At 40.2% G+C, this 21797-nt stretch overlaps 1 protein-coding gene across 1 annotated transcript in view; it reads right to left on the bottom strand.

Moving 5' to 3' along the window:
- AIG1 (androgen induced 1) overlaps positions 1–21797 on the bottom strand; it is a 129761-nt gene that overhangs the window by 56997 nt on the left and 50967 nt on the right. The window lies entirely within an intron of this gene.

Genomic DNA, 21797 nt, shown 5'->3' with positions numbered 1-21797 from the left:
CACCAGTATGTGCTCCTTGAGGACAGCTCTATGGCTATCCTTAAGCATAACGTACACCAAGGTAGAGGTCTATCTCATCAGAGCTTAACTGGAGCTTCACACTACACTCAATCTAGTACACAGCTCATGCACATCACTAATTTAGGGAACGTAAGTCTTTTCAGCATACAGTGCAGAAAATGCTCAAGAGTGCCTCAGGACAGCCACTAGCCTTTCTGCTCTCTGGGACATAAGTTCAGTGTAGAAACCTGCCCGCAGCAAAACCTGTGGACTATGCAGTTCTTCATATTTAATTCAGTTACTTTTCATACTGTTATCCCATCTTCCACCCAAAAATCTAGACTAGAATAGAATAGAAATAACCAGGATGGAAAAGACCTTTGAGATAATCAAGTCCAACCTATCACCCAACACAATCTAATCAACTAAACCAAGTGCCTCATCCAGTCTCTTCTTAAACACTTCCAGTGATGGTGACTCCACAACTTCCCTGGGCAGCCCATTCCAATGGCCAATCACTCTTTCTGTGAAGAATTTCTTCCTAACATCCAGCCTAAACCTCCCCTGGCACAACTTGAGACTGTGTCCTCTTTTTCTGGTGATGGTTGCCTGGGAGAAGTGACCAGCCCCTGCCTGACTACAACCTCCTTTCAGGTACTTGTAGAGAGCAATAAGGTCTCCCCTGAGCCTCCTCTACTCCAGGCTAAGCAACCCCAGCTCCCTCAGCCTCTCCTCAAAGGGCTTGGGCTCCAAACCCCTCCCCAGCTTTGTTGCCCTTCTCTGGACACATTCCAGCAAGTCAACATCTTTCCTAAACTGAAGGGTGCAGAACTGGACACAGTACTCGACACTGTACTCAAGGTGTGGCCTAACCAGTGCTGAGTACAGGGGCAGGGGCATCTAGTTGTGTCTCCTTCTAGTAATCTGGATTGACTGTTGTGATTCAGGCTTTGACTACGTCTTTAATTTTTATCTAGATATGTTATTGATTTTGTTAGAAGATTTCATTTGGGAGAGATGAGAAAACAAAGTGCACAGTGGGGGGGTACTTTTTTAGAAATGTACTTTCATGGCTATTCTCTGACCTTAATCTTGAGAACTGTAATGAGCTGCGAGTCTGTGGAGGCAAACCTGACAATTTTTTAATCCCTTTTTCCCTTTCAGAGTATAATTTATTATAATTTCTAAAATTATCTTCCACAGACTACTGCAACAACCAACACAAGTCCATGCTGATCGGAATATCATCTCGCTGGCTGATCTAATCTCACCGAGAGAAAGGGAGGCCTACAAAAAACGTTTAAAGACTAAACAGTACAACGAGTGCCAAGTTTCACTTGACTCATGCTATATGGAAGCTGAGGCTCAAATAGCCAATGTCCTTGTCTGCCAGAGGCCCATGTTCTCAAGTTCAAACACATTTTATACTTGCCAGTCATATTTCCAGTAACCACCAAGTTATAGTAAAGAAGACATTTAATAACTCATATGCCACCCTACCCTATATTTGATTTTATTTTTAAGATGCATTAAGAAGCATTTTATAAAACCCCAAATTCGTTATAAACAAAACGTAATCAGAATGTGTGTGTGTACCCAGATCTCTATGTGTGAGAGAGATTTTGGAAACTAAAGGCTATAATTCACCTCTTTTGAACAACCCTAGATTTTACAAGGTCAGACCAGGAACTTTCAAAAAAAGAAAACAACATGAATGCACAGAAGGAACACACATCTGTTATGCTGCAGTTCACACTGCAATCCAAAATCAACACAGGGAAAGGCATGCAAACAACATAATTTTGGTGGTTATGGTGGGATTTCAGATAACCAGGAAATTTTTGGTTAAGAGCAAACTAGAAAAAAAAAAAAGAGCTATGAAAACTCTACATATTCCAGCTCTTATCTCTTTTGGCTACATTGCTCTGACAAGGAGGCTGCAAAAAAAAAAGACAGAAACCACTTACATTTCTAATACTCCTTTTAGAGGGAAGCAGAGTCTGTCAGTCTTCCTTGCTCCAGTTCAGAAGCTGTGCATGTGTACACCAGGGTTTTAAGACAGAACAGGGACATACCATAGGCCTGAAAATCCCTTTCTATAAGTCATCTTAAACAAAATAGAGTTGTGGGACAGAGGCAAGAGGAAGCGGTCTTGGGTGGCAGCCCATGGTTTGGGATGGAGTCCAGGCTGCTGAGCGCCTGCAGTGCCCCAGAGCAAGGACTATGGTGTGGGTAGGGCTCAGCTTTGCTCGATCTCATCTAGAAGGAATCCTGGAAAACATAATCCCAGGATCTGCTGGGATTTGCAGACCTCCATAGAAAGGCATATTTGGAAGAAGTGCAAGATAGAAGTAGCCTCCTTTCTAATAACTTAAGAAAGTCTGAAAGAAACTAGAGATCATGCTCATGTCTCCTCTAAGCAGGGGAAAAAACCCCTTGTTTGACTTTCAGTGTCAAAGCCAAGGAGGCAGCCAATAACTTAACCACAGCAACACCTGGGACAGTTTAAAACTCTGTAAATCAGGGTGGGAGGGGGTTGTTGATGTATTTTTTTAAACATACTAAAATTGGTTTTGGTTGCTTGTTTGTTTAGACTTCCCCACTAGAGCTCTGGGGAGAGATCTGTTCAGTGAGAGGCTATATTGTTTGTATATAAAATAACTTGATAGGCAAAGCCTGCAGGGAGGTTCGGCCTCTAATATGCAGGAAAGGTGAAAAAAGAGTGGTAATGGATTCAAAAGATAATTCAGAGGAAGGATTAGGTTAATGAATGTCCTCAGATACCCACTTACCCATTCACTCAATTATAAGGGCATAGTTACACCCCAGCTCTGGGTGTATTCTCAAGAGCAATGAGAATCATTTACTGCAAACCAGTGTGAGATGCAACACACAGGAACATATGCAAGCAGTAAGTGTGTAGCCTTGGATAGGTGTACCTGTGCATGTTCACATGCTAGATGCAACACTAATACCTTGCCGACTGACTTCAGGCTGCGGCAGTCCCTGCTGATTCCCATTTGCCCTCCTACAATGCACAGGTCACACCTTTTCATGCCAAAATTGAAGGAAACTGTTCTTTTCAGATTTGTGCACCACTGAGCCCAGTGTGGTAAGGCTGAAATACAGACTGCTCACCCATCTCCCAACCTGTCTTTATAGGTGGATGTTCTCAGTCAAGCCCCTGAAAAGCTTACAAGCAGCTACATTTTTACTGCAGCTCAAATTCAGGCAACATTTTAGACTCCTTCATTACTCAAGTGACTCCCTAGCTTTCTTTTCCCCACTTTGGGATTTAATAAACTCCATCCAAAATTCCATGCCATGCATCATCTCTTCTGTACTTCCCTGTTTGCTTCAGGAACTACCTTGAAACCGTAAGATGCTTCTTTCAGACTGACAAGCTTGAAGAAACACAAGTACAACCATGAAGTATCAATGGAAGATACAGTTTAGGTTTAAACTAAGAATGAATTATTTTGAGACTTCCATTTTGAAAATGTATGAAATACACATAAAAATAAGATCTATTGGTACAAAATCATGAAGAAAAAACCCTGGCCTGTCTCTTTTTTTTCTTTTTTCCCCAGCATGAACCAAAACAAAGCAATTCCAATTGCAAAAGGAGCAATGTGTGGTCACACTGTATTCTGTGCTCAGCATCTAAAGAGTAGAAAAATGAACAGGTTTGGTAAGACCGTGCTTTGGACATGCAAAGAAGGGCAAATAAAGTATATGGTGCTAGTAACATTGCCACCACATGCTTTGCCCATGGAGTGAGCAACACACTGAAAACCTTAGTTTCACAGCACACAGCCCAATACCAACCAGAAGAGCACAGCTAGAGCAAAGAAGATGGAACATGGAAGAATATTTTCCAAAAGGGCTTATGCCACAGGACTCAACTAATGTTCTGAAGAAGTACTTAAGTAGAAGTGCAAATCAAAAGCAAAATTAAGATGTTTACTCCATTTACAACAATCTGCCCCCAAATGGTAGGTGCTGGGAAGGGATTAATGTGGGAGAAAGGATTAGCCACTGAAACGTAAATATGGAACTCTTCAGCAAATACCTAAAGATTTATAAGAAGCAGCAGGGTATTAGTTTGCATTATACAGAAAACTCAACAGAAATAAGGAAGACAAAGTAAAAACAATACACACAAGTTAACCTTTAAAGCAAAAACTGTTTTGTAGCAGACTGTATTTACTCAGACAGCCTCTTCTGGTAATGGCTGAGCCCCCTAGTTCTTGAAGGCATCCGATCCTCAACTTCCACAATTAGTTGCAAATCTTAGCTTTTGTTCAATAAAAAAGGTTTAACAATTCTTCATGATGTGTCAAGTAGCTTAAAGATTAAACTACCAAGGCAAATTTCCAAAACTTGCCTCTGCTCTTTTGAAGCCTGACCATTCACATGGTAATGTTTGCAGGCTTACCCTCAGGAAACCTGGTGAAAAGCCCAAAAATACTGGCACCAGCATAGGATGCTAAGGGTTTATCTGTATATTCCACAGAGATTATGCAAAGAAGTACCTGACAAGAAGGACTGGTGCATACACAGTACTAGCATACAGAACTTACTGCACAGGATAGTTCCTGAGAGCATCCTGTGTCATTAGCTTCTGTGAGTGGATAGATGTTTGAAAGAATAATGCCCAGGTGGATGGGCAAAGTATTTGCACAGAGGCACTGGGGATGGAATTTAAGCAGTATTGAAGCTATTGCATATGAACTATAAAACATGATAAACATTTCAGAAAGTCATATTAATTCCAAACTATTAGAATAACAATGCCCTTACAGAGTTTTAGTAATCATAGGACTTTGAAGGTTGAAATCTCCCCTTCTGTCTTTACTGTGCACCAGTATGATCCTGACAAACAGATCACTTCAGATGGTGTACTAGGAACAAAAACAGGATGGATACTAGACATTGGAAACTCTCCATTTGCCTTTACCACAAGGTGTTTTTTTTCCCATGGATCATAAGAAGGGCAGACGGGCATTCCCTTGAGGCAAACAGAGATGTTTTCAGAACATCATGCAACAGGAATAATCCCTGACAACATGTCTATAATAATTTGTTCTAAGTACAGCTTTATGTACTGCACCTTAGGCTATTTGGTGATGGACATATTTTTATGCCCATTCATTTTCCCTGAACTTGTGTAGGGACCAGTGCAACTAAACATCAGCCTTTTGAAAGCCAGACGTCTCATTAGCCACTCAGATCCTCCTAACAAGTCCACAGGTCCATAACATTTTCTGGAAAAGGATCTGTGTATCATTATTATCCATTTTTTCAGTCTGTAAGGTGGAAAAGGTTACAGTGAAAGAAATGCACTTAGCCACAGAGTATCTGGAAAGCAAGCAGATTCCAACCCACTCTTTGTCCCAGCATCTAGTTTCCTTACACAGCCCCTGTGTGGACAGAGTTTAATAAAGATGTGACAAGTGAGACAGTGCCAAATCCCATCCAAGGCTTGCCTGTGGACAGACATGCAAAAGAAAGGCAAGAAGATTCCAAGTTTGTTTCAGTCCCATGAGGCTTCACTCCATCACACTCCAGGTGGCATTTCCTCAATCATTAATAACAGGCAAAACACCTGTCTTGAGGTGTGTGCTAGACAGCTCAGCTTGGTCCTCCTTGGGTAGATCCTTCAGTGCACATCTAAGTAGAACTTCAGGTCTCCTAAATGCCCTGCTATGAACACAGCAAGAGGAAGAATGTTGATTTTCTCATGCTTTCAGAGTAGTTGCCTTCTCTTTGTATCTCCATGAATTCCAGCTGCAGTAGCCCTCCTCACTGAGATAAACATATTTTTTTCTCTGCTGCTGATGGTCTTTTCCATTTCACATCTGGAGATTGTTAACTGTTTCCCATGTGGTCTGAGTTTTAGCAGCAAAAACACTCCAACAAATTCTAGTAAAACTGATTTATTTGTATTAACTGTACAATGGATACCCAGATAATACTGTATGGGAGACTTTATTCTCCCTTCCTCTTCACATTGACATTTCACCCCAACCTGTCCTCTGAAATAAATACCAGGGAAACCTCATGTTTTAATGGTTGGAAGTTCAGAACTGAAAAGGTCAAAAGCTGAAAATAATTTAAGCATGACATCTCCTCTGTTTAGGAGAGCTGAAACACATATGAATGGTAGAAGTCACAGCTAAAACTCAAACTTCATGTTGTGAGGCTGTGACTTTCCCTTGTACACCAACAGCTTATAGTAACCTCTGCTTTTGCAGTTATAATTTGCTGCTATTGAAAGAATTATATTAGCAGAAACTGAACATATGGCTTCAAATCTTTGAGGGACAAAATACTGCAGGAGGGAAAAAACACAGAGAGAGAGAGAGAGAGATGTATATGTGTTTTTCTTCAGCTCCATAGAGAAAGAAACCAAATAAGTAAGGCAGAGGGGAGTACTGAGTGGAGCAGGGAAAATGGCTTTAGGATGCTTGTATGGAAGAAAAATGACCCAAGTCTTGGACAGTAAAATTTACTACCTTTCCAGAGAAGGCCAGTTATGAATTTACCAAAGACCTATTTGATGCAAAAATACTTCTGCAAAAATATCTTTGTTTAAAATTCAAGTTAATCTTAGGTGAAAGCAAGAAGGGTAAGTTAAATGCTCTTCAAAAGTAAATTACCACAAGTGAGAAACTAAACTATTACACAGATACTAACTAAGCATCACCATTAGGGAGGAAAAGAACTAACTTAATAGTTGCAGAATGCTTCCCACACTATTCAAGCAGGAAAGATCCTTCCCCGTGACATCCCCAATGGACCTGAGCCACGTGGCAGAGAAATGATCTATAGAACTGAGAACGTGACAGTGGGAGAGATGATGGTTTATACCAATCAAATACTTGTTGTGTTATTTTGCTTCCTCAGTTTAATTTTGTTTTGAGCCCATCACTATAAATTTAGCAGCTACCAGATCTTTTTGCTGCCCATGGTGCTACATCACTATGTTGCACAAGGTGGCACAAGACATGATGTACCCCATGGCTGCAGCCTGAGGCTTGCTGCTGCTGAAGCTACTATGTCAGGGGAGTGTGCTCTCACTCCCTCTGCCAGTGAATATATCTCATTTGGGGATTTATGGCCTGGATAAAGGTAGTGTAGTGCTGGATGCAGAAAGTCTGTGCTTGGGTGGCTTGTATCTAATTTATGGATGGGTGTACATAGGCATGAAGTGTTAAGAGAATGCTGCAGACCACACAAGGTTTGAGTTGTGCTGTGGCGCAGCAAACTTAAACAATACCTCTGCCCCTAGCAAGGACTGGCTCTTGGGGAAAGGGTTTATTGCCCAGCATTCATCACTAGGAAAATGAAAGAGAACAGGTTTTATTTCTGCTATAGATCATGCACAACACCAAAACACTTCATTGCAGTCAGAAGAAAACCAAAGTTTTGCTGTGATCTCTGACAAATAGGACTTTTTTTTTTGCCAACTGAGACAAGTTGTAGCTTCGAGATAATGGAACCAAGTAGTATTTTCAAAGAGTTTGGCATAACATTCTCACTTAAGAAAAGGAGGAAAAGATGTGAAAATTGTAAGATGATGGAGAGGGAGAGAGTTCTGTACTGTAAGAAACTATTTTTTAAAGATTTTGAAAACATTACAACTGAGTCTTCCATCTTGAAGGCCAATGCAAGAAAGCTGATGCAAGAGGGATCTGTCAGGGTTGGGAGCACCTGCCACATGCCTACTAATTGGTGAGGACAGCTGAAAGAACTGAACCCTGAAAGGAAAAATAAATCTTTAAACCTCAGACCAACCTCTTCAGGAGCACAACATCTGAAGAGAGTAGTAGATGTGCATGCATGGATAGATATAAGCTAATGCCTATAAATAGCTCCAAGCTGGCAGTGCTACGTCAGTAAGAGAAGCCAGACTGTGGCAACAGCCGGCTTCGCTACAGAAATTTTCATCCGAATGCCACTTTCCTCCTTGCTGTGGGAGACGCACTGAAAACAGGGCTGGAGAGTAGATTAAAACTGTCACACTTGCAACAAGGTTTCCAAAGCTTACACGAGCAATTTTTAAATTTCATTTCAGAAATCCTGTCCAATGTCTGTGCAATACCTAAAAAATTCCCAGATTTCACTGTTTGCATGGAAATGTCAAAGAATGGGATCTTTCAAAGTTGTTTTTTTATTTAGCACATTAAGCTTGCTCTACAATAGCAACAATAGTAAGGAATCTTACTCTTAAAGAGTTCAGATGAATTCAGCAGATTAAGGCAAATATCACAGTATCACCAAGGTTGGAAGAGACCTCGAAGATCATCGAGTCCAACCTGTCACCACAGACCTCATGACTAGACCATGGCACCAATCCCCTCTTGAACACCTCTAGGGACGGTGACTCCACCACCTCCCTGGGCAGCACATTCCAATGGTGAACAACTCTCTCAGTGAAGAACTTCCTCCTCACCTCAAGCCTAAACTTCCCCTGGAGCAGCTTAAATATCCTTTATTCCTTTTGCTGCTGTTAATTTAATGAGATAGGTAGGTTTATTCCTTCAGAATCAATGCTACATCTTTCAATTAAAAAAAGAATACATAAGCCTAAGCAAACTGTCTTTAGTGATCTTGTAAAGTTTAATTGATCTGTTTGCAAAATGATCTGAGATATCTGGAAATATTAAGTATTATTTTATTTTCTCAGCAAAGGCTAGAACATGGTTGTGAATTCTGCTGCAGTAATGCTAAAAGACTGGTTGCCACAAACATAACAAAATCTCTAGATTTTTAAGTACATTGCATCTACACTGAGTGCACCGAGCTGTACAGGCAGAAGTAAGGAGAGAGAGGAGTAAAATCAAAGCGGTTTTCTACCCTTCTGACACTGTGAGGTTGCTGGGGCTCACATTCCCTGCCAGAGTAAATGAGAACAATTCGCTGTTCTGACATGTACTGACAGGAACTGCCTAGTCTGTGTCACCTGTGAGACGACCAAGAAGGAGCTAGTTCTGTTTAAAAGTTACGCAGTTAAAACATTGTCAGAGACCTTTTAATGCCAAGGAATTTTACATATTCCTATTTATATTTTGAAAATGCAGTCACACAGTGTTCAGACTCGCCCTTCTCTGCCTAGCAATGAATATACAGGTGGGATCTTCCATGTACAAGCCAATTTGATATAATATGCTTTCGGGTTCACCACAAAATGTTCTTCCTCACACTGTAAAACTCACCAAGAGGCTGTACAGTATTACATTACAGGGTAATGGTATTTCCAGAAAAAAATAAAGAATTACACATGAATAAGGCAATGAAAGTATGCAGGTAACCATAGCTACTGTTGTGAACTAAATAACATTTTTTATACAGCTGTGAATATTTGTATTACTGCCAGTTAAGCTGTAGAGCTCAGATTTGAGACAGGACTGGTAAACACTGAATTCTTGCCTGAAGAAAGGTACTTCCCAAAGTGGATGCAAGCCTCTACAACGTGTCACTGCACATTCTGGTGTAACTTTGTGTCTAGTAAACATACATTACCTCAGTCAAAATAATCAAAGTACAAATCTGTATGGCCGCTACTTATACTTCACGGTCAGTGACACACTTTTGCACAAGTTATTTTCTGTCTTAAGGGTATTTTTATTTCCTCTTGCCATTTAAGTGCAACTGCAACTTTTGACTTTTGAAATAGCTTTGGCTCCATAAATAAACTTCTGAAAGATCTTTAAGAAATCTGCAAGCAAAACTCCCAGTTTTCCTTGATTTAAAATAGTGGTTACACCCCACTCTTTGGTCCCAGCAGTACTCCTGGACAGCAAAGGGAAAAACAATTCCAAATCATAGGGCAGATGTGAGGGACCTTTTCTCCTTTGATATCTTTTCAATTTCCAAGTTCATCTTTCTTAAATCATCCTTCTGTTTACAAGTCAGAGTCTTTCTTCTCAAATCAATCATCATCAGAGATGGAATGGAAACCTAAGGGATTTTTCTCCGTATGAAGAAAATGTACGCCCCAAATCAAATAATTTGGAGTAAGCTGATGGTAGTTGCTATACTAGAAACAAACATAAACACAAAAGCAGTTAGTGAGATGAACCTGTGCTTCCAGCAACATAAACCAAGCAAAAATAATGAAATGCCTATTGTAACTACGTGAAGCAGGACTTAGAGCAACAGCTCTCTAATGCAAAAATTGAGTCCCTTCTTCTGAGTCTGAGTTTAAAACTCAAGTGAATGCATGTTCATTCGCTGTGAGTTTCTCTTCTTTGCCTGGTTTGAAGACAGAGGATCATTTTTAAATAGAAGAACTGGCTAATGATGTAAATACAGATTCACTCTGCAGTTCAATCTTTAACAAACTGCCTGTAGCCACAGGCAACTTCAAAATCCCATGTTTTAGCGTCTCCTCTGTAACATAGGGCAAATAGCAACTCTTTTCTGTCAGTCTTTACCGGTCCTGGCTGAAAGAAATTTGAGGACTAATCATTTCATATCTGTACCAAGAGTGTTTAGCTTAAATAAAACTATTGAAGATGTTCTTTAAAAAGTTACTAGGTACCAATATTGTTACTAATATATACACACACACATATATATATGTAATATACATGAATTATACTATATATATAGATATATACACTACTATAAATATACACACTACAGTAATCCTACCAAAGTGGCATCATGTACAATAAAACTGTGAGAGGACAGTGGCATAGTGCTCAGGCAAATTGTGAGACCTAAAGACCCACAGACCGAGGATATTAGATGCAATGAGTGGATCTCTTCTGACTTCTGCATACAGAAAAATGTTGGCAAAAAAAATTGTTCTGAAAACAGTGATCTTGAACAGTAGTCACAAGAAAACCAAATGAAGACAAATTTGTGCACGTTGCTCTAGAACAAATAAAGTCACATTTTCAGTATACACTGGGTACTTTAAACTTCCCTTTCAAGCTATTTTCTCAGTGATGTACAGTACACACAATTATCACCTCCATGTTCTATGGCTCTCTCCAGCTGACTACTACTATCACCTCAGTATTTGGTTTCCTCTACTTTGCTCGCTGTCTTCTTCTCCTTAATCTCTAAGGCTATCACTTTTTCTCTTAGCTTCTGACACATGCATTTCTTTCTCCTTAAAATTCCCTCTTATTTTCACCTTTCATTCCTCTGCTTCAGGAGAAAAGACCAACATGCCATCATCCACCTTAGTCTCTGATCTAAGAGCAGATATATTAATCTCTTAGAATGATTTGCAGCTGCATACCTTTTTAAAAAACTTGCAGCCAACACCATTTTGTTTGTTAATGGAAACATCAGCAAGTTTGTGTATTAGTAAAAAGACATTTTGATGGAATTTTCCTTTATAGAAAATGATATCAGTTCCCATTTGTTTGTTTTAAAAAGTGCCTTAAAATACCAAGTTCAGTAGACTGACATACATATTTCATCCTTCCCATAAAATGTTCATTACAAAACTCTATGTTACATACTGTGTTTGCAAAGGAAGCCACAAAAATGTGCATGGGAGCGACTCAGCAAGTTGGAACTCTCCATGTATCATTTATAGATAGCTGCTAAAGCTCAAAGTAACAGAATAAAAAGCCCCACAATGCAAATAAAATTGCTTCCTGTTGGAAACAAACATAAAGATGTGATCTGAATATTGTAACTATTTTTGATGAAGACACATTTCCTTTCTAGGTATATTTGAACATTCTGTAGCATGCACCATGTCAGCCTAGAGTATTTTATGACATACCAGGAGCATTAACTTTGGTATATAACCATAACTAATATTATTTGAAGCAGAGGTTGCTTCTGTTCTGCAATACCAACCCTGACTCTCAGTTGCATGCAGCCATGAACCTCCAAGTAATTTGCAAGAGGTCTCTCTGGTGTGAGTGAATGCATGGGGCACTGGGGCTCATGGAAGGGAAACACCTCTGAGTGCCCAACAAGCTGCCAGCATGGTGAAGAGCAGCATGCAGGGGCACACAGCATCATTTGACACAACAGGTCTCCTGCCTGTGACACTTCATAACTAGCATCAGACACAGTGCTATAAACTCAGTAACAGGCAGCACTGCTTTTCTATCATTATAAAGTGCCACTAAACACAGACATTAGCTAATGAAGACTTACAAAAAAGTGCTTTAGATCAAACACTGCCTGTTTTCTCTCTGGTTATTCAGTACAACAGCAGCAGAACTAGGAATAAAATGGAAATTTAAAAACAAGAGTTTAAACAGCACTTCAAATATGCAGTATTACTTGTTTTGAAGAGAAAGCAAGCTGTGAAGAGTTAGAAATTACCACTTAACGTCATAAAAGAGATGTAAGAATATGTATTAGCTATTGGTCTGCCTTTGCCATTTTGAGATATTTTCATGGTCTGAGCTTTTTCTTGCTTAGATAACTATGGTGTTAGAGAGGAAAAGAGTCACTTCAGTCACCCTCATGGTTTCACTGAAACAGACACCTCTGAAAGGTGATGGCTCTTCCTGACTAAGGCACCAGGCTGGGACTTCAGCGCCAAAGGCAAAAGGGTTAGCTGTAGGCCTGGCACGACTAATGGCAACAGTTTACATGTCTGCCAAAAATATCCTTCATGCTACATCCTGAATCTGGGTCTCTTATATTTGAGGAGTTACTAAAAATGTATGCTGCTCTTACTTATTTGTAGCTATGTGGGAAAGTAAAATTACGGAGACTGAACTGAACAGCAATGCAGACATTAGGTTATGTCAAAGCTCACAGCACACCAAGAGCAAAAGTTAAAAAGTTGTCCCCAAATCCTTTATTTCTGCTGATCAGCATTACTGCTGTGGCAAAACTTCAACATATTAATTATCCGGATATGAAATGATTTCTGCAGAAATGATGTTTGTTTCCAAATACAAAGACATGCAAAAAGACAGCAATTAACAAAGAAAGAAGTTACTTTTTTAAAGTGGCAATTTGTTACACGAACAACGTCAAAATACATCCTTCTATCAGCACTGCTGTAGCAATAACAATCTCAGGATACAGGGACAACTAGTATTTTTCATTCCACCAACTTCAAGGGCTGGAAAAAGCACGTAAGATTTTGGGCTCAGCCTTCCTGCACTAGATCTGCTGATTCTTCTGGTACTGTGTCCATGTGAAATAACCCATTTTCCAAACAGGATAAATCGGTAAAAATCTGGTCACTGAATTAGTGCATATGCCTTCAATTGAAGGAAAAACTGTCTGCCAAGCTTCAACCAAGTAGATCACAGGCTGTGTGAAAAAAAGTATCTGAAAGGATGGAATCCAGTTGCTATAGCAGCAAATTAAACAAATAACTGAGATACCATGGAATGTTGCAAAATATTTGTGGTCTGATTAAGTCATATTTGCCACATGTGTGAATACTAGTAGCACAGCTTAGTAACGTGGGTACAAAAAAGGTAGTACAATTCCCCTTTATTGTATGTCCATTACAATTCTTATCTAAGTGCCCATGAATGGTAACCAGCATGTCCAAGGATACATCACTGCATTTTACTGTAATCATAAGGCATAAATATAGTCAATAAATACATATTAAACTACTATAACTTCAAATAAATATTTGCATCCTTCTTTGTGCTCGTATGGCCCGCTAAAGTAACAGAGGTTTTTGTAGTGACCACCCCCAGAATGTGACACACATGTGATGGTTTACAGTACACAAGCTATAGCTGGCAACTGCCATATGAAATCTTCTTCAACACATGCAATACTTCCTCCAATACATTATTTTTTTCCAGTGAAATGTTCTCTTTTCATGATCAAAGACACCATTTGAATATACTAATCATTAATCATAATAATACACCACTTACTGTTTGATTCTCCTATCTGCCTATGTTCCCTGGGAAAAAAAAAAAAGTCAGGAAAAAACCCCAGAAATCTATTATGTCAAAAGATAAACAAGTGTCTGATTTCAACTGAGAGAGAAGAGAGGAGGGAACACAGCTTTTCACCAAAAATGCACTGATTTTGAAGTTGAACCTATGAACTTAACCTTCAAACCATGTACCTGATAAATCATGTATTATTATTATCATCATTAGTACTTCCAGATTCACACCCTGTTAAAAGAGGGTGGTTTGAAATACAGACAGTAGACCTCCTTAATGCTGGCGCCTCAAAAATGTGGTTTTCCAGCATGCCTTCAACCCTTAGCAAAGGGCATATATGTTTTAATAAGCAATGCAATTCACATTTCACAGCTGATACGAAAAAATACGGCCACTCTCCACCGGCTTATTTTCAACAGTAGGACTGAAGTTTTGAGGGTCAGACGGTAAAAATAATGCAAAGCATTGTCAGGTAATATATAAAGAGATGCAAAGACATCAACACCGTTCTACAGTTATCACACAGACACAATTTATATGAACACAGGGCTCTTATTGTTACATGGTTGCAGGTGGTTTTAATCCTAAACCTTTCACAAGCATTTGAAGCTCCTGGTATGTCACTGTGCAAATATTAGTTTATCTACCCATAAAGCCTACATCCAACAGCAACAGAAGCAACTCCTTCCCCTTACAGCAGTATTAATAAGCCATCCCCTTACTTATGACTCCTCTAATTGATAGATTTCAGGGAAGTTTTCCCAGGAAAACAATGGAAAGATATGGTAAGAAGACATTCTTTTCATTTCCACTTCCTTAATTTTCCTGATTTCCTTTCTTCCTCCTTCCTCATCTTTCTCCTCCTCCAGGTCCTCTTTAGCATTCTGAGTTTGTTCTAGCATGTCTACATTATGCTGTGGCTCCTTTTTCATTCACCTGTTATTCATCTGTTTGGGTTTTTTTGTTTGTTTGGTTGGGTTGGGTTGGTTTTGTTGTAGGATTTGTTTTGGTTTGGTCTGGGTTTTTTTAGGTAGCAGTTGGAACAGCATCAGCTGACTGTGATTTGTCTTTTTCCTCCTGCCTGTTGTTTCCTCTCCAACTATTTTTCCTTAACCTCCTTTTTTGTGCCGATTCTCTCTTCTTCTCCCCTTCACTAGTCACTCCCTGACTTGGTGTTGACACTACATGCTCTCATCCTCTGTGCTAGCACTGAGTAACATGATCCTGTCAACAGAAGGTGGTAAAACTTCTGCAAAAGATATAATCTGATGATTTCACCTCTCAGATTTTTCATTTGCAATGTTCATGTCTAGAACAGGGCTCACATATTTAGCTGTCACTAAGTACTCAAAGATGTTTTATAAAACATCCCTCATCACTCTATGTTGGGATCTTCTGTACCAGGAGGAGCCTTTGTATGCATTTTCTCTGGATTACTGGAAACAGCAAATAATCAGTCACATTCAGCACCTGTGTTCAGTTTGAAAGCTTTCTTCACCTTACCCTGATGAGTATCCTCTGGCAGATACAGAAGGTGGTTTCAGGCCAGCTTCCTACTTCACAAAAACTGATGTGCTGTTACTGTACTAGGTAAAGGGGTTTTCCTAATGCTCCCAGAGGATGCCACTTAGATAATCCGTTCTTCTTTACCTAGCAGCCCTTCTCACTCTTGGTGCACTATGCTATCACAGGTTTTGACACACTACCAATTTCCAAGCCCTTCACGTAAGTACCACACGACAATAATAAAAAAACATCTTTTAAGCTGTTGCTGTTCCCTCCTCCAAGAAGCATAATGCACTGTTTAGTATCAGTTATTTCTGCAAAGGATTTTTTGGGCAACAAGCTCGATGGACACACTTTGCTGAAAGAAAGGACATTTCCTTGTTTGTACACGATGGCAAGTGCTGTGCAGCAACTGACCCAACTAATGATGAAGAGCTGGGTTTGTCAAAAAATTCACCAGTTTTGGATATTTCATTCTTTTTATGTCAAGTTACTATGAATTTTGAACTTTGCATGGCTTTCCTATTTTTCTACTTTTTGAGCCATCAAGGAAAAGCCCTTCCACTAGAAAAACAAAGGAAAACCAAACCAAGGCCACTGGATGGAAGACTGCCAGGGAGAAAAAAAATTGAAGAGATGGCCAGAGGGACCCTGTACCACTCTCTAGTGGGCTGAGCTTTTCATCTGAGAAGTCATCAATAAGAAAAGAGCCAACTTGTGAAATAAATAGATATATCACTTGGACAGCCTCATTCCTCTCCATAACTTGTCTTAGTGTGCTATTTGTCCCAGATTTTGTACATTCTCTCAAATACAGGACAGAAGTTATGTCTTTCTAGGAATGTCTTTCTTTCCTCAAAGCAGCATAAAAAGAATAGAGAACAACACTGGAAGAGCTCATACAGATTTTAGTGGCACAGAACCCACACAATAATCAATTTTCCAAGTCCACACAGACAGAGCATGTTCCCTTTCCCACTTCCCTGACCTCTGGAGTTTTCATACTAAAACAATTCTTTGCTTTTGACCTCCAAAGCCATTAAAATCCTCAGTAAGTAATTTCTGCGTCTGTATTTTGCTTTCCTTGCCACAAACAAAAGATGATTCACATATCTAAAACAATTTGGGACACTGTCTGTAAAAAACAGAGGATTCTTGCTGCAATGGTATGCTAACTTGGACAGATACTGCACACAGTCCGGCCATGTAACCTGGCTCAAAATCAGCAATGCTCAAACTTAAATTCAGTCTACAGGTCTTTTTGTGTGGGCACTGGTTGGAACAGGGGCACCCTCTAGTCTTATAGCCTGTGCTAATATAGAAGAGAATATAACCTCTAGATAAGCAATGTTATCCATGCATCATCCCACCCAGTCCCAACATAAAAAGGTGCAACCAATGATAACAATCCTATTACTATGACACACTAGTTTTAAACAATAAAGGTTAATGTTTAATTTAAAATATCTAATACTGATCAGATCAGAGATCAGACAGACATCAGAAAGATAGAAAGAATACTTCCCTTGGAAAATATGACTGTGGAACTAAGGGCTGTTGTGAATTCAAAGCACAGGATGGTCTCAAGAATACGAACATCACCTTTGATGAAGAGTCTGTATTTTGGCAACTAAAATTGTAGTCAGCAAAGATGAATTAATCTGCTCAGTTAGTAAATACAGGAAGCTAACTTGACACAGCAGCGGTTCTCTTTACACAGGTAACTCTTTCTACTGACAGAAGCTTAGCTTCAGCTACTCAGATGTGCTCTTTCACATAATAAAACAGACGAAATCCTTGTCCTGCTAAAATCAACAGCAACCCTGTCATTGATTTCCCTTGATCACTCCTCAAGTCATAGTGATGGCATTGGTTATGGATGAATTGACTGACTGAGATGAAGAAATTTATCAGTTGAATGGCATAGTACTAGTATTAGTGATGTACACTAGTGATTAGTGATAGTACAGTATTAAGTGATGCCTTTCACAGGTGTACAATCTGTATGTATGGGGTACCATCTGGTACCACAAGCCACCACTTACCACAACTTTTCCATTTCTAGAGAGGTATTTTTTTATAATCAGGAATTTCTTACATGTTGAAAAAGTGTTGCTATGAAAGAGTGATATCTCTGAGTATTAGGAAGGCATACTATGTATTGAAGAAAACTGAAGTTATTTAACTTTAGATAATATTGTAATCACAGAGAAGGGATGAGAAAGGGAGAGAAGAAACAGGGAGATAAGAATTAATTATTCTAACCTAACAAAGCAGCAGACACTGCTGCCCAGACCACTTCTGCTTGGGCTAATGCACTGAATTGTGTCAGCTCTTCAAAACACTAGTTCATAAAGCATTCAAGATAGTCATCTAAAAATGCTTCTAAAGTTTGAATGCTCTCAAATATTTTGAGACATGCCCATATTACTAATGGAAATATGACGGCTATTATTACAGCCATGATTTGATGACTACTAATTCCTTTTCTACGTGTGGATTTTCAAGGCTCATGTTGACAGTCAAGCAGATTATTACAGCTGGTCACAATACATCTGGACAGAAACGTGAGGATACACCTTTTCAGTAAAAGCAGGCCTCTTTTCCTGTGGAAAATGCATCATTTTACATTTTCCTCTGTGCAGCTTTTTTGGTAGTAAATATGTGTTTAAGGAAAACTGCTGTAAAAAAGCCTGGAGAGCTTTCACAGGTTAGAAGTAATGTCAGGGCACAGGTCCTTAGGAGCTGCACCAGGGACTGCAAGGGTAGCTCACAGAAGGTAGGGATTCATCAGCAATGCTCCATGAGCAAAAGGAACCCACCTCTCACTGACATATTTCTCTCTGACAAAGGTGATTAATCACTTGTGTGAGTTTTGTTGTATAAGATTTGGCTCCAACATAGCCACCCTTGCATCCAGAAAAATTATCATAGAATCACAGAATCAATAAGTTTGGAAAAGACCTCAGAGATCATCAAGTCCAACCTATTACCTAATACCTAACATCTCCTGACAAATAAACCATGGCTTCAAGCGCCACATCCAATCCTTTTTTGAACACCTCCAGGGACCGGGACTCCACCACCTCCCTGGGCAGCACATTCCAATGACTGACAACTCTCTCAGTGAAGAACTTTCTCCTCACCTCGAGCTTAAACTTCCCCTGGTGCAGCTTGAGACTATGTCCTCTTGTTCTGGTGCTGGTTGCCTGGGAGAAAAAACAAACCCCCACCTGTCTACAGTCTCCTTTCAGGTAGTTGCAGACAGCAATAAGGTCTCCCCTGAGCCTCCTCTTCTCTCGGCTACACAATCCCAGCTCCCTCAGCCTCTCCTCGTAAGACTTGTGCTCGAGACCTCTCACCAGCCTTGTTGCCCTTCACTGGACACGTTCAAGTGTCTCAATGTCCATCTGAAATTGAGGAGCCCAGAACTGGACACAGTACTCAAGGTGTGGCCTAACCAGTGCTGAGTACAGGGGCACAATGACTTCCCTGCTTCTGCTAGCCACACTATTTCTGATTCAGGCCAGGATGCCATTGGCCTTCTTGGCCACCTGGGCACACTGTTGGCTCATGTTCAGCCTACTATCAACCAGTACCCCCAGGTCCCTTCCTGCCTGGCTGCTCTCCAGCCATTCCGACCCCAGCCTGTAGCACTGCATGGGGTTGTTGTGACTGAAGTGCAGCACCCGGCACTTGGAATCTGCCCATCTGTCCAGCTCATCTTTCAGCATGTGGGCACAGCCTGTTCCTGTGCCTTCAAGAGCTCCTGTTTGAAGTAGGTCCAACCATCCTGGAGCCCTTTGTTCTTAAGGGCTGCTACACAGGGTACTCTCAGAATTAGTTACTTAAACAAGCTGAAGTCTGCCCTCTGGAAGTCCAAAGTAAGGGTTCTGGTATTGCTCCTCCTTATTTCCCTGCATATTGAAAACTCCACTATCTCATGGTCTCTGCACCCTAGACGGCCTCCTACTATAACATCTCCCACCAGCCCTTGTCTATTTGAGAACAGCAGGTGGTCAAGCAGGGCCTGATCCCTGGTAGGCTCACATAACAGCTACATCAAGAAGCTGTTCTCCATATACTCTAAGAACCTTCTGGACTTCCTCCTCTGTGCTGAATCAAGTTCCCAGCAGGTATCTGGCAGGTTAAAGTCACCCACAAGGACAAGGTCTGGTGATCTTGAGACAGCCTCCAGTTGCTTATAGAATACTTCATCAACCACTTCATCCTGGTTGGGTGGTCTGTAACAGACTCAAACCAGGATGTCAGTTTTGTTAGCCAACCCTCTGATTTTAACCCACAGGCATTCAATCCTTTCATCCTCTACTTCATGTTCTGCAGCATCAAGAGATTCCCTAATACACAGGGCCACCTCTCCTCCTCTTCTCCCTCACCTGTCTTGCCTAAAGAGCTTGTAACCATCCGGTGCAGTACTCCAATTGTGTGAATCATCCCACCATGTTTCTGTAATGGCAACTACATCATAGTTTTCCTGGTGAACCAAGACTTCTAGTTCCTCTTGTTTGTTACCCATGCTGCATGTACTGGTGTATATGCACTTCAGCTGGGCCGCTGATTTCTCAACTAACTCTATTTTACATCCCTCTGTCTCCTCTCCAGAGTGACTGGTTTCATCACCCACCCCCTTCAAACCTAGTTTAAAGCCCTCCCAATGAGCCCTGCCAACTGAACGTGCACAACTGCTGGCATGTGCAGGAAAAGATGGGAGTAAATGTTTCTTTCTGTATAAGACAACATCCAGAGATCCAAGCGTCTCTAAAACTGCATTGCCAGAGGTCCTACCCTTTCACCCTATCACAGTCTCTAAAATCTGCCATCTCACAATTGTAACTGCTACTAAGGGAGATGGTAGCATTCTCAAAGCATTTAAGAACCCCTTCGTATTATGATGGTTAATGCATCAGAATTAATTAGTATGAAAACTGGTGAGGATAAAATGATGGATAAAACATTAGAGAGAATTAGACTGAAAGGTGGTGAAAAGCCCACGAGCCATAAGCTTTCTCTGTGACTGAGCTAAAGGAACTGGGAAAAATGGACATTGACACAGCAAACCCTTTACAAAAGACTTTCAAAACTGCCTTCTAAATGTTTCAACTTGAAAAAAATCTAAGATGATTTCACACAATTCCTTTCATCAAACTCTGCTATGTCAAAAAATCTCAAATAAAAGCCCTTGTGAAATATTTCAGTAAGTATACATTCCTACAGAGCCACATGAGCTTGAACTGCCTTTTGGTTATGGTACAGAGGAGATTTCCTGAATACATAGGGCTGTTTGCTGTCAATTGCTTCACAATGTACACTGATGAAAAATGTTATAGGCTAGGCACATTCAGTATGTGGAATGTCACCTGAAAGAAATGTCAACAGAGCTGGCAGTGGCGTGATGTGGGGAAAAAAAATGAATGTATGTATGACTTGGCAACATTTCCAAGTATTCAGTTTGCAACCTCAAAACTCAAGGGAGGACAGTCTGAACAAACACAGCAGGAGTCATCAGACTCTTAGTTCTACACACACATAATATCATGCTGTTCCTTTCAAAATATCATACAAACATACAGTATCTAGCAGAATCCAATGCTCCTCTTGTCAGTAGCGATTCGCATAGTGCTCTTTTAACACCCAATTTAGAGAATAAATGAATAGCATTGCCACCTGCTCCACCCCATAAAGGACCAATTTATCAACCCCAGCAGTAGTGGACAAATCTTGATCTGCTCTGGTGATACACACCCTAAAGGATGAGTTCTGCTGTCATCTACTGATCAACAGCACAGCCAAATGTTTTGCCATGCCTTGATATGGAAAACAAAGTAATAATGAAACATTTTGCACAGACTTAACTAGAGAAACAAACACGATGCTTTTCAACTCCAAATGCTGCGTAAACAGTAGCAAGCACCTGATGGCAAAGTGTGGTTTTACCCTTCCCTCAGCATTTAATCATAGAGTTGAGAGAATGAATATCCAATTTGACATAGCAGAGAAGGATGAAAAGGTCAGATTTCTTCTCAAGGCACTACTGTTGTGATTACCAAACCAGCAATTTTGAAACTTTGCACTGATGAATGGAATTCCACATTATTAAAAATACTCAGATCCTTGCTACACAAGTTTGGTATACTTTTGAGAAATGAGCAATTACATTTTTTTTTTTTTCTTAAAAAAAATACAAGTCCAAAAAGCACAGTGAGATTTTCCTGAACAAGCACTTTAGTTAAAGTGTTTTCATCTGCTTTGTTAGAATGGTAAAGATTCATTCAAGTGTTTCTGCCATTGAAAAGCAATATCTGCCAAAGTCAGAACTTCTGTTTTGTGCAAGAATCTCTCTTGATTAAATTTCCTCATGACCAGGGTTATATTGCTCTGTGAAAGATACTTTATCACAGAAAAGAGCCA

This window comes from Dryobates pubescens, chromosome 6, assembly GCF_014839835.1.
Source record: "Dryobates pubescens isolate bDryPub1 chromosome 6, bDryPub1.pri, whole genome shotgun sequence".
NCBI classification, from domain to species: Eukaryota; Metazoa; Chordata; class Aves; order Piciformes; family Picidae; genus Dryobates; species Dryobates pubescens.
Note: the sequence above shows the minus strand (reverse complement) of the source record. Positions and strands in the feature narration are given on the sequence as shown.